Genomic DNA, 13,072 nt, shown 5'->3' on the forward strand with positions numbered 1-13,072 from the left:
TGAGTGTGTCGTGAGTGAAACACGTGAATGTCAACATTGTTGCTAACGGTAACCTAAGACAAGACCTGACAACTCAGTTCGCTTTAACATCTCATCCAAGTCAGTCGATAAAACAAAACCGCTTACGTTCGGGACAGAAGAAACCAATTACAGTATTGTGTAGTGAACAATAGAACGACCTCGAAATGAGTGAACCAAACGAACAAAAGCTACCGCCGGTACAAAAGAATACAATTATTGTTGACTTCAGGCAGTGCGAAATTCGACCTTCGATACAAGAACTTGGAGGTTTGCTTAAGGAGCAAATGCATCTTGATATTAAACGTGTGCATTTACTTCAATGAAATAGGACAAATAATGTTGTTTACATTCAGTTTTATAAAGAGTGGAGTGCAATTCAATTCGCAAAAGACAATAACAATGTGCACTATGTGGAGCACGAAAACATTAAGTACAACACTCCAGTATATATGAAAGATAGTGCTATAGAAGTGCGTGTGCATGATCTTCCATCAAGCGTCATCGATCCTTCTATTCGCAAAACTATGTCCCAATACCGAGAGATTTTCTCTATCGAAAAAGAAAAGTGGAAGAACTTTTTCCCCGGTATTCTAAATGGCGTACGTTTGTTACGCATACGCTTTAAGAGGCCTAAACCTTCTTATATGACTTTCAGTCAGGATACAAGAATACCTGGCAAATCACTTGTTACCTATGACAATCAGATGGCCACATGTCAATATTGCCAAAAAGCTGTTCACTACGGTAAGCGACGTGATAAACTGGACAAGGAGAAAATCACAGCAAAGGACAAAGGCGCTTCCTTCACACCAACCCCAAGCATCCCCAGTACACCAGTGATAGCCACCAACAACAGTGAAGCATCCCCTTCAACGAATCCATCATCAGCCCCTATAGAACAAAGTACACCAGCTGCAGTTAAAAACTTACCCTCCAACCAACCAGTAATTGCAACCAATGTACAACAAGGCGCATCTACAGCAACTAGCCACGAAAAGAAGACGGAAATCGACAACAAGACAATCGATGCGGCAATGGATGACGAGACGAATCACGAACGAAGTGCCCCTCAATCCTCGCAGGAGGGAAATGGAAGCTCCTCTCCCCCTAAAAAAAGGGTGACAACGAGATCCAATACAAAAAAAAAATTATATAAAAAATCGGTTCAATCGGCGTAAAGCTCGTACGCAAATAGGCCTGAATAAAATAATATCTTTTCAATAATAAAAAGACCTGACAACTGACTTCTTATTCTTCCTTCCGGTTATACACTCTTACCAGCCGGTACCTAATTTTGGGTCAAGACTTACCCAAAATCAACTAAAGTGCATCTCCCCAATGTTTGCTCAAAGTGTTATGCCATAACAAAGCACGCTACCCATTTTTTACGATCAAGTCAAAGTTTGAGTACACGCAGAGCAAAATATTGTAAAAATAACTAAATTTTGGTTTTATGCAATGAATTTTTTTTATTGAAATAGTGACAAAAGAAAATCTGGGTTGATATTGCAAATATTACTAGTTGAAACTACAAAACATGATGATTAATTTTTCTCAGTGCATTAGTTTGTTTCAATCAATATTTTGATAGAAATAACAAATATTCTACTTGTGCTTTCCTGTCAATTTCTTGTCAAACAATTTCACAGTAAATTCAATTCGAAAAATTAGTTTTAAATGAACGAATTTTCAGCGCTTAAAATTTACAAACTGTTTTTGTTGAAATAAATGAATTTAAATTTAGCTATTTCTACTAACGCTTTTGTTTGTTATACACCGAAACCTCCATTTACGAACTAAACGGAGGTTCGTAAAAAGAGGTAGTTCGTAAAAAACAGTTTACATTATTTGGATGTACTTCGTAGAAAAAGTTTTGTGTAATTATTGTGGAAACCGCGCATCATATGGTTATTTTCGGAACGGATGTGAAGAGTAGGTGCAAGGAAATGATGTTTGGGCTCGTTTCAAAATCCAAGATGGCGGCTTCCGGTTTATTGAGATTGCTTAACACCCCTAACAATATGGGTATCTTCGGAACGGAATTGATGAGTAGATGTCGGAAAACAATGTTTAAGGTAGTTTTGAAATCCAAGATGGCGACTTCCGGTTTGTTGATATTCCTTGAAACCCCTTACAATATGGGTACTTTCGGAAAAAGATTTAAAAGTAGACGTCAGAAAATTATATTTGAGGTGGTTTTGAAATGCAAAACAGTGACTTCCGGTTTATTAGTATCTTTTGAAAGTTTTTGCCATTTTCCTTTAACTTAGTATTCCTTTAAAACACTATACCGTTCCATCTTGAATTTTAAAACTACCGTTTTCTGACATCTACTCATCAATCCCGTTCCGAAAATACCCATGTTGTATGGGTTTTCAAGGAATATCAACAAACCGGAAGTCGCCATCTTGGATTTCAGAACCACTTCAAACATCATTTTCCGACATCTACTCATCAATTCCGTTACGAAAATACCGATATTGTAAGGGTTTTCGAGGAATATCAATCAACCGGAAGTCGCCATCTTGGATTTCCAAAATACCTCAAACAGCATTTTCCGGAATCTACTCTTTAAACCCGTTCTAAATGTACCCATATTGTAGTAGTTTCCATGGAGTCGGAAATCGCTTTCGATGAATGACAAAACCTTTTTTTACGAAGTAGGTTCGTAAAAAAAAGTTTACGTTATTTGGGATTTGGTTCGTAAAAAGAGGTACGTAAAAAGAGGTAACGTATAAAAAGTGTTCGTAAACGGAGGTTTGGGTGTAATCACGTATTTTGGTTTGGTTTTAAGAATGAAATAATTTCTTTTAAATTGATTTGCAAGATATTTTTTTATGTTACTTTATTTCGATTCCTGCTCATATTCAAATTTTTAAAATTATTCACATTGAAGTCCGCGTATTTTGATCCAATGTTTTAGTGCTTCATCAGTCCAGTCAAGATATCTGCATCAGGTAATTATTTTTCAAAAATATGTGTTATTTAATACAATGCATTTATCAAGAATATTCTAAATTATAAATACATACGCTTTTATTGTTTAAAACCTCCTATGGAATTAAAGAAGTTTATCAGAACGCGCACAAATTTTATCCGCGAGAGAAAAAATTTAGCAAATAAAATTTTTTTTCTTGATATAAAGGTATAACAGGGTTGAATCAACATAGACATTGCCGATAACATAAACTCAACTTTGGTTGACATGTAATAAATAGTTAGCTTATTTCAACAATAGAATCAGCCTAAACAATTTTTTTTTCATTCGACTAGACAAAAATTTTGATTCAAATCAAACAGAGAACACTGTGATGGTGAAGGGAATAATTAGTTCAAAGCAATCATATTCCAGTTAAAAATCATCAACACGTAAAAAAAACTTCTTAACTTGTCCCGAAACTATTCCAATCGGTAGCCATTGTCAATAGACAACCAAACAACTCGATTCCGGCTATGCTGGTTCTCGTTTTCTGATTCCGGTAGCACCGGAAATAAAACGTAAAATAATTTCTAAACTTGCCTCAAAACTTTTCCAATCGGTAGTCATTGGCAGTAGACGGCCAAACATTAATTTAAATTTATTTCTTTATTGTCAATATCCATTTGTATAGCACAACAATCCACAAAGCTTGTAATGATGCGATAAATTTTGAGATCGTCAGCATACATTATTTTAAATGACGACAATTCACGGTAAAGATCGTTCACGAATAACACGAAAAGAAGTGGTCCGAGATGGCTCCCTTGCCAAGTAACGTGATACGAATCCGAGAGTGCAGATCCGATTCGTACGGAGGCATTACGATCCGTGAGATATGATAGAATCCAATTGGTTAACCAGTCAGGAAATTCACTACGCCTCAATTTTTCCACAGCGAACTGATGAGGAACACCGCTTTTTGACAAACCCATGCTGATCAGTGGCGATAATGTGCTTAACTGATGGGTAAAGAACATCCAACACTATGCGTTCGAATACTTTTGGGAAACAGCTTAGAATAGAAATTCCTCTATAATTGGTGACATCATGCACGTTTCCAGTTTTGTGAACAGGAACTATTAGAGCTTCTTTCCACTTCACTGGAAAATAGTGCTCAGCAAGCGAGCGATTGAAAAGCAGAGATACAGGTAAAGCCAAAGCAAAAGAACATTCCTTCACGAGCGTCGGAGGTAACCCGTCAGATCCTGGCCCTTTCGATCCATCGACTTGTCGTAGATTGTTGTACACCTCGCGTTAAGTAAAAGCAGTAGCAGGTATACTCAAAGAATACGTCGGCAAACTACTCAGGTACGATTCTGACAAAGGCTTATTACTTAGCACGCTTTGAAAGAATGACGAGAATAGGTTGGCTGCATCCGAAACTGTCGACGAAAATTGGTGACAATAGTGGACACTGACAGGAATTCCACGGGAAGAATTTTGACTTTCCTTGTTCTTGGGTTTTTGATGAATGACCGAAGATTGTAGCCATAGACTCAAAAATGGATCCCAGATCCACAGAGATGGCATAAAAGAAAATTATTTTTAAGAATACAGCACATTTATATAGTTTAATAAAACATACATTCCTCTTATTTTTTAAATATCATATTATTTGAACCAAACGATTAACTGCTATAAATTATAAGTGAGATATGAGAACGGTATCATTACACCACTAGGTGGATTAAAACTGGTTGTTTTCATTTGGAAACTTAACTGTGAAATTTTATCCAGATCCGACTTCCGGTTCTGCAATTACAAGGCGATGAGTGTCAAAGCTTTAAAATCGCCATATAAAATGACGACACAAAACCGGTACGAGCTGGCACGGAAGAAGAGAACACAACATGCCTTTACTCTTTCCTCATAAACCAAGAGCTACTTTTCTTAAACCACATATTATCAAATTGAATGGCGGGGAATTGATATGGTTTGATCAAGCAAAATACTTAGGTTTAACGAATCACAAAAAAAACTCACTTTCAAGGATCACATTGAAGGAATCCAGGCAAAGTTTAATAAATATATTCAATGTTTATATTTTCTAATGAACAGAAAGTCTAAACTCTGTCTAAAGAACAAATTAATAATTTATAAGCAAATTTTCAGACCAGCTATGCTTTATGCAATACCTATTTGGTCAAAAATCCGACAAAAATCGATGTAATCTTCAATTGAATCGATACGCTCTCTGTATTAGTTAGTATATAAGTTCCTTTTCTCCATTACACAATACAAGTAGGTTTACAATTTTCCCTACACAAAAATCACAGAATTGCCGAAGCAAATGATGTCCTCATGGGAATAACCAAATCATGTGTATAATAGGGCTGAAAAGTCACCACTTGTGGCTGAACATCCAATTTAAATCTTAATAATTTAATTTTAACTCATTTAAAAAAGAAAACAATACGCCTTTACATGCAATGCACACAGCGTGCTTTGCCCAATTTCGTACACACCATAAAGAAAACGAACACCAACGCCGAAGCTGATTACTTACACACTTTCCTCAGATAGAGCGTGACCGATTTTCACAAACTAAAATTTAAATTGAAGGTTTTATGATCCCATATAAAGCTTTAAACCTTCATCCCAATACAACTTTCGGTTCCGGACTTACGCGGCGAAGCCAAAAACGTGGAAAAATTCTAAACTGGGCTCGAAACTATTCCAACCGTTAGTCATTGTTAGTGCCCGTCCTATCAAACTAATTACGGCTGTCCTGGTTCCCGATTTCCGGTTCCGGAAGCATCGAAAATAGTAGTTAAATACTCCAAAATGAAACTCAAACTATTTTCAAAGAGATGGTTTGGCCGTTTCCCATGAACTTAGATTTAAGGAGAAGGTGTTATAATCAAAAATAAAAATCCTGATTTTCATCTGGATTCGACTTCTGGTTCCAGAACTACTGGGTTAAGCGTTAAAAATTTTATACCGCTACCTAAAGTGATGAAGCAAAGGGGGGAAAAGATTTTTCCAATTAGATTCAAAACTGTTCCAATTCGCAGGACTTATTTTTTGCAGGTGATACGAATCAACTTCGGCTATTTCAGTCCTCGGAATTAGGTTTCGGAAGTATTGGAAATAGTGGTCAAAAACAGCGAAATGGATTTTCACAAACTAATATATTTAAAGGACACGGCTTACGGTTTCATACAGAATCCATGAATTCGTTGTAGATAATACTTCCAGTTCCGGAACTATGGGGTGTTTTGATTCGTAGATTTCTTCTAGATCACGTTCGAACAAATTTTCCTCTTTCTTTTTAATAACGAACAGTTATTTTTAGAATTCCATAGTAATATTATTGATGGTATGATTTACGTCTTTATAGATGCACATAAAAAGAGCGAAAGGAAGATAAGATAAGCCATATCCTTAACTTAACGGTTTTCATCCGGATTTTTCATTCCAAGATATTTAAATGAGGTTTCCAAACTAAGCTGCACTTATCCGTCTTCTGGTTGGCGTCATCGTTGAAATGATGATTTCCTTGTTTAGAAATCCCTTCACCAACGGACTTCATTTCGTTCAAGCACTCTGCTAACACCGTCTTAAAGATACTCCTGGTGACTAGCGGGCACCACAATTTAGAGAGAACAACCAATCCGTAACGATGAACCACAATATTCCGGGGTTTGCGGATCAGTGGGTTGCACCCGCGGAGCACTCCAGTTAAGTTCACATTCCGGGACCGACCACACCAAAGGCAGCCGTTAAAAATCTACGAAAGGAGAGTTATGGCGCACGGTTGATTAAACTTTCAAGCATAATATTGATTTTTCCTTAAATCACAGTCCGCTGCTGTACCGCTGCTGTAACTGCTGAATGGTGTGTGGTACACTTTTTCTTCCGGGGCACAAAAAGGACCGAAACCCTGGAAGGAAATTTTATACCCCCTATCTAAGTTGGCTGCAAATTTTCCCACTGCTGGAGGCCGAAGAAGTCATGGAAGAAAATATTCGTTCGGTGCCAGAGGGGTACTTAAAAATATGATTTCCCCAATTTCCCGTGGCTTCATTCCGTTCCATTGGGACCGTGCTCGATAGGTCGTGGCAGTATAATGGAGCATCCCACACCGTGGCCAACCAAAAGGAGTGTTATTTTTCGTTTCCACGACTCTTCGGCGCAATTCAAACTCCAGCCGTGCTCCGTTTCATCGGCAGCCGCCTCGGTTATGTTCACATATTGCTATTTTATCCTTTCGTATCAGTTGTAAATTGATTCCGAGCGATTCGTCCGACTGGAAGAAAAGACTTTGGCAAGGGCTGTAGGATTCGTTTCGCCGACGGCCGAATTGGAACCGAGATGCCAGAGTTACTGGAATTCGTGTTTGGGTTGGAGTGTGGGACTTTCATCGTGTTATGGTGAGTTTGACCAAAGCGATCGACTGCTAGAGCATTTTCCTTGAATTGTTATAAAAATATTAAAAGAAAACATAAAAATTCGACGTGAGCATTTCAAAATGGTCTGAAATCAAATGACAGATTTTCTTTGTTCACTTTCTTTTTCGATTATTCCTGCGTTATTATACAAATGATAGCAAAATGAAAATGTTGTATGGTATTCTACTCACATATTCGACATATAAATGTGGAAATTAATGTGTTATTAGCACAAGAGAAGGTAAACAAAGAGAAACTCTCTCTGGTTTATGTGACCTTATGAAATGTTCACGTCGAATTTATTATTGAAGTCATCTCAACTAACTATTTTTGTCATTTCGGGCATTATTTCTTATATTTCATATCTATCAATTCAAATGTTTTATACTTGACAATTTCAGTAACATTTTTTAACTTTTTTTTGGTTTTGGTAGCAATTTCTTGTCTTTTCTAGAAGTCAACGGTCGATTTAAATCTAAAAAGCAATGTTTCTGATTTTCTGTTACTTTTTATTAATTTTAATATTCATGGCACTTTTGAAATTTTTTGTTAAATTGCAACATTTTTCGTCGTTTTAGTGTTGTTTTCTAGTTTATTTTTTAGCAGTTTTAGGAATGTTTTATTACGATATTTTTCGCGATTTTTTGTAGTGTTTCGTTTATGTCGAAATTTTATGTCATTTTTACGTTCTGTTGTCTGTATTTTTCATTTCCTTTGTTCATATAATGTAAATATAATTTTTTTTTATCATTTCAGTTTCATTTATTGCCTTTTTGTGTTTTTTTGTAGTTTTTTTTTTTTGAAAAGTTTGAGAGTCATATGATGTAATTTTCTCGAGGTCATTTTACTTATTTCTTTGTCAGTTTTGTCATTTTTATCATGTAAATCATTTATGGTTTTTTTTTGAATTTTTATGTCATTTTTGTAGTTTTAATATGTAGTCATTTTTATAATTTTACCAACTTTTGAAATATCAGAAATATAAGCAATTTTTAAAATTTTTGTCATTATTTACAATTTTCTGTTAATTTTGTCACTTGCAATTTTTGACATTTTTCGTCATTTTAGCAAAAATTTTTAGATTATTTGGGGTGTATTTTTAAATTTGTTGTGTGAGTATTTTTGCATTATTTTATCCTTTTTCACCCTTATGTTTTATTATCTGTATTTCTCACTTCCTGTAATTCTATGACATATTGTAACCTTGTTGAATTTTTTTGTGTTTTTTCGGAAATTGTTTTTGTTCTTTTTTCGTCATTTTTTGATTTTTTAAAAATTTTTGGTTATTTTTTGTCACTTTTTTTCTGAAAATTTTGTTAATTTTGTCATTTTTATCGTTGAAGTAATTTTTCGCAATTTTTTAAATTTTTGTCATTATTATGATAGTTGTTCTAGCAATTTTTGTAAATTAAAAATTTCAGTTATTTGCGTTATTGATTAATTTAAATCATTGTTGTTTTTCTGTCATTTAAGTAATTTCGGTCATTTTCGCAATGTTTGTCATTCTTTTCCATTTAAACCATTTTAATAATTTTAGTCTTTTTTTAATCATTTTTTTCTTTTAGTCATTTTAATCATTTTAGTCATTTGTGTCATTTTAATCATTTTAGTCATTTTAGTCATTTCAGTCCTTTTACTCATTTTGGTCATTTTAGTTATTTTAGTCATTTTAGTCATTTAAGACATTTGAGACATTTAAGTAATTTAAGTCATTTAAGTTATTTAAGCCATTTAAATCATTTGAGTCTTTTAAGTCATTTAAGACATTTTATTCAGTTTATTAAGTTAATTTAGTTTATTCATTTTATTCATAATAATTATTTTATTAATTTTAATCATTTTAGTCATTTTAGTCATTTAAGTCATTTAAGTTATTTAAGTAATTTTAGTCATTCTGGTGATTTCAGTCATTTTATTAATTTTAATTAATTTAATCATTTTATTCTTTTTTGTAACCTCTTTAGTAATTCAATCATTTAAGTCATTTTAGTCATTTAGGTTTTTCAAGTCATTTAAGATATTTTATTCAGTTTATTAAGTTAATTTAGTTTATTCATATTATTCATTTTAATCATTTTATTCATTTTAGTCATTTGAGTCATTGAAGTCATTGAAGTCATTTAAGTCATTTAAGTCATTTAAGTCATTTAAGTCATTTAAGTCATTTAAGTCATTTAAGTCATTTAAGTCATTTAAGTCATTTAAGTCATTTAAGTCATTTAAGTCATTGAAGTCATTTACGTCATTTACGTCATTTAAGCCATTTGAGTCATTTGAGTCAATTAAGTCTTTTTAGTCATTTAAGACATTTTATACAGTTTATTCAATTTATTAAGTTAATTTAGTTTATTCATATTATTCATTTTATCAATTTATTCATTTTATTAATTTTAATCATTTTAGTCATTTAAGACATTTAAGTTATTTAAGACATTTTAGTCATTCTGGTGGTTTTAGTCATTTTATTAATTTTAAATAATTTAATCATTTTATTCTTTTTTGTAACCTCTTTAGTAATTCAATCATTTATGTCATTTTAGTCATTTAAGTTTTTTAAGTCATTCATTTCTGTTTATTCAGTTTATTAAGTTAATTTAGTTTATTCATTTTATTCATATTATTCATTTTATCAATTTTAATCATTTTAATCATTTTAGTCATTATAGTTATTTTAGTCATTTTAGTCAATTTAGTCCTTTTAGTTATTTTAGTCATTTATGTCATTTAAGTCATTTAAGTCATTTAAGCCATTTGAGCCATTTGAGTCAATTAAGTCTTTTTAGTCATTTAAGACATTTTATACAGTTTATTCAGTTTATTAAGTTAATTTAGTTTGTTCATATTATTCATTTTAATCATTTTAGTCATTTTAGTCATTTTGTTAATTTTTATTAATTTAATCATTTCGGTCATTTTAGTTATTTAAATAATTTAGTAATTTTCACCATTATTGTTTTATTTTTCATTTTTGTCATGTTAGGCATTTTTATAGTTTCAGTCATTTAATTTAGTTTGTTCATATTATTCATTTTAATCATTTTAGTCATTTTAGTCATTTTTTAACCTCTTTATTAATTCAATCATTTCGGTCATTTTAGTTATTTAAATAATTTAGTAATTTTCACCATTATTGTTTTATTTTTCATTTTTGTCATGTTAGGCATTTTTATAGTTTCAGTCATTTCGATAAATTTAGTAATTTTAGTAATATTTGTCATTTTAATTCATTTAAGTATGTCAGTCAATTTGATCAAATTCTGAAATTTTTGCTGTTTTTTTGTAATTTTTGCAGTTTTGTGCAGAGTCTCTACAATTTTTGCAATTTTCTCAATATTTGCAATCATTGCAATTTTTGCAAAGTTTTGCATTTTAAATGTTTTTGTTAATTTTTTGCAATTTCAACAATTGTAGTAACATCTGCAATTTTTCGTGATTGTTGCAGTATTTGTAGTTTATGCAATTTCTGCAGTTTTTCCAATCTCTACAATTTTTTGTAATTGTTGCTATTTTTGTGACTTTTACAAATTTTGTTAATTTGAGATATTCGCAACTTTCACAATTTTTGAAATTTTCACCATTATCACCATATTTATAATTTACACGCAATTTCTGTAGTTTTTGCAATTCCTGCTTTTTTAAAAGTATTTTTTGTAATTTTTTGTATTTTTTGTATTTTTATACTTTTTGTATTTATTGGATTTATTGTATTTTTATGCATTTTTTGTATTTTTGGTACTATTTGTATATTCTGTATTTTTTGTATTTTTTTTGAATTTGTGGTTTTTTTGTATTTTTTGCATTTTTTGTACTTTTTGTATTTTTTGTATTCATAGTATTTTTATGCACTTTTTGTATTTTGTTGTATTTTTGGTATTTTTGGTATTTTTTGTTTTTTTTGTATATTTTTTCATTTATTTTTGTATTTTTTTGAATTTGTTGTTTTTTGTATTTTTTGTGCTTTTTGTATTTATTGTATTTTTATGCTCTTTTTGTATTTTTGGTATTTTTTGTATATTTCGTATATTTTGTATTTTTAATATTTTTTGTATTTTTTATATTTTTTGTTTTTTTATATTTTTTGTATTTTTCGCATTTTTTGTTTTTTTTTGTATTTGTTGTTTTTTTTTGTATATTGTTTTTTTTTTGTATTTTGGATATTTTGTATGTTTTTTTTGTATATTTTTGGTATTTTTTGTCTTTTTTTGTATATATGTAATTTTTGAATTTTTTTCGTTTTTTTTACATATGTAATTTTTGTTTTTTTTTGTAATATTTGTAATTTGGCTAATTTGTAATTTTTGCATTTTGCGTTTTTTGCATTTTTTTTAGTTTTTGAAATATTTGTAAATTTTTCCATTTTTTATCATTTTCATCATTTTTTTTATCAAGTTTTGGACTATTTTTTTTGGCAATTAATGCAATTTCTGAATTTTTTGCGGTTTATTTCTTTGCTATTTTTTGAATCGATGTGCATTATAATTTTTGCATTTTTTGAATTTCAATTGATATTTGTGGCAATTTTGACAGTTTCTGCAATTTTTTGCATTTTTTGTAATTGAATTGAAATATTTCTACAATTTTTGCTAACTATTGTAATTTCTACAGTGTTTAGCAGAGCATCAATTTGATGCAATCATTGTAATTTTTGCAAGGTTTTGTATTTTAAAATTTATCACAATTTATGTAGTTTCTGCATTTTTTGTAATATCTGAAATTTTTGCAACTATTACAATTTTAAAAATTCTGTCAGTTTTGCAATGTTTGGTGTTTCTGAAATAATGGCAATTTTCGAAATTTTGGATATTTTTGCTATATTTTTAAATTTTTGGAGTTTATAACTTGAAATATTTGTAATATTAGGCAATTTCTCTAGTTTTTGCGATTGGTGCTATTTTTGCCACTTTTGATATTTTTACAAATTCTGAAATGTTAACAAACTTTGAACTGTTTGCAATTTCAGCATTCTCTGCATTTTTAGTAGATTTTGCAGGTTTCGCAAGTTATTGTATTTTTTGCAATTTTTGCAATGTTCACAATTAATTATTTGCAATGTTTGCCATTTTTCAATTTGTGCACTTTTAGGTAATTTTTACAATTTTTCAAATACTTTGCTATTTATGTTATTTTTCGTAGCATTTGCAATTTTTAGTTGTTCTGTTAATTTTTTTAAACAATTTGCCATTTTAAATAATTTTGGTACTTATCAATTTGGTTTATTAGACTGTTTTTACTTTCTTTGCTATAGTTATTTATTAGGTTTTTTTTTTAAATTTTCGCATCTCTTTCGTTATCGTTGCCTCATCCAAACTGTATTTATTGTTGTTGTTATTGATATACTTACGGTTTTAGATATTTTGGAGATTCATCGTTTTTCTCTTCTTTCTATTTTCTTATTGTTTTACTTTTGTTTGGAATTTCATTGAGATTAGCTTATCATTTCTCTTTTTATTACGCACAATTGCAACTACAGTGTTTGTACTTACGTGAGCCAAATGTTTTTCATAATTTAAGTTTTTTATGTATTTTAACATCGACAATATTTCATTACTTAGTTTCAGTTCAGAATCCCTAAAAAGGAAGTTTAATTGTTATGCTTGAGTTAATTACATACCCAGAGTCAATTGTGATAATCTCTGTTTTTTTATTTGGGTCGGGTTTATTAAGTTACAAGTTTAAGTAT

At 30.9% G+C, this 13,072-nt stretch overlaps 1 protein-coding gene across 2 annotated transcripts in view; it reads right to left on the minus strand.

The window, feature by feature from the left end:
• LOC131437740 (hemicentin-1) overlaps window positions 1-13,072 on the minus strand; it is a 531,827-nt gene that overhangs the window by 156,879 nt on the left and 361,876 nt on the right. The gene's annotated exons all lie outside the window — the stretch shown is intronic.

The sequence above is a fragment of the Malaya genurostris genome, chromosome 1, assembly GCF_030247185.1.
Source record: "Malaya genurostris strain Urasoe2022 chromosome 1, Malgen_1.1, whole genome shotgun sequence".
Lineage (NCBI taxonomy): Eukaryota > Metazoa > Arthropoda > Insecta > Diptera > Culicidae > Malaya > Malaya genurostris.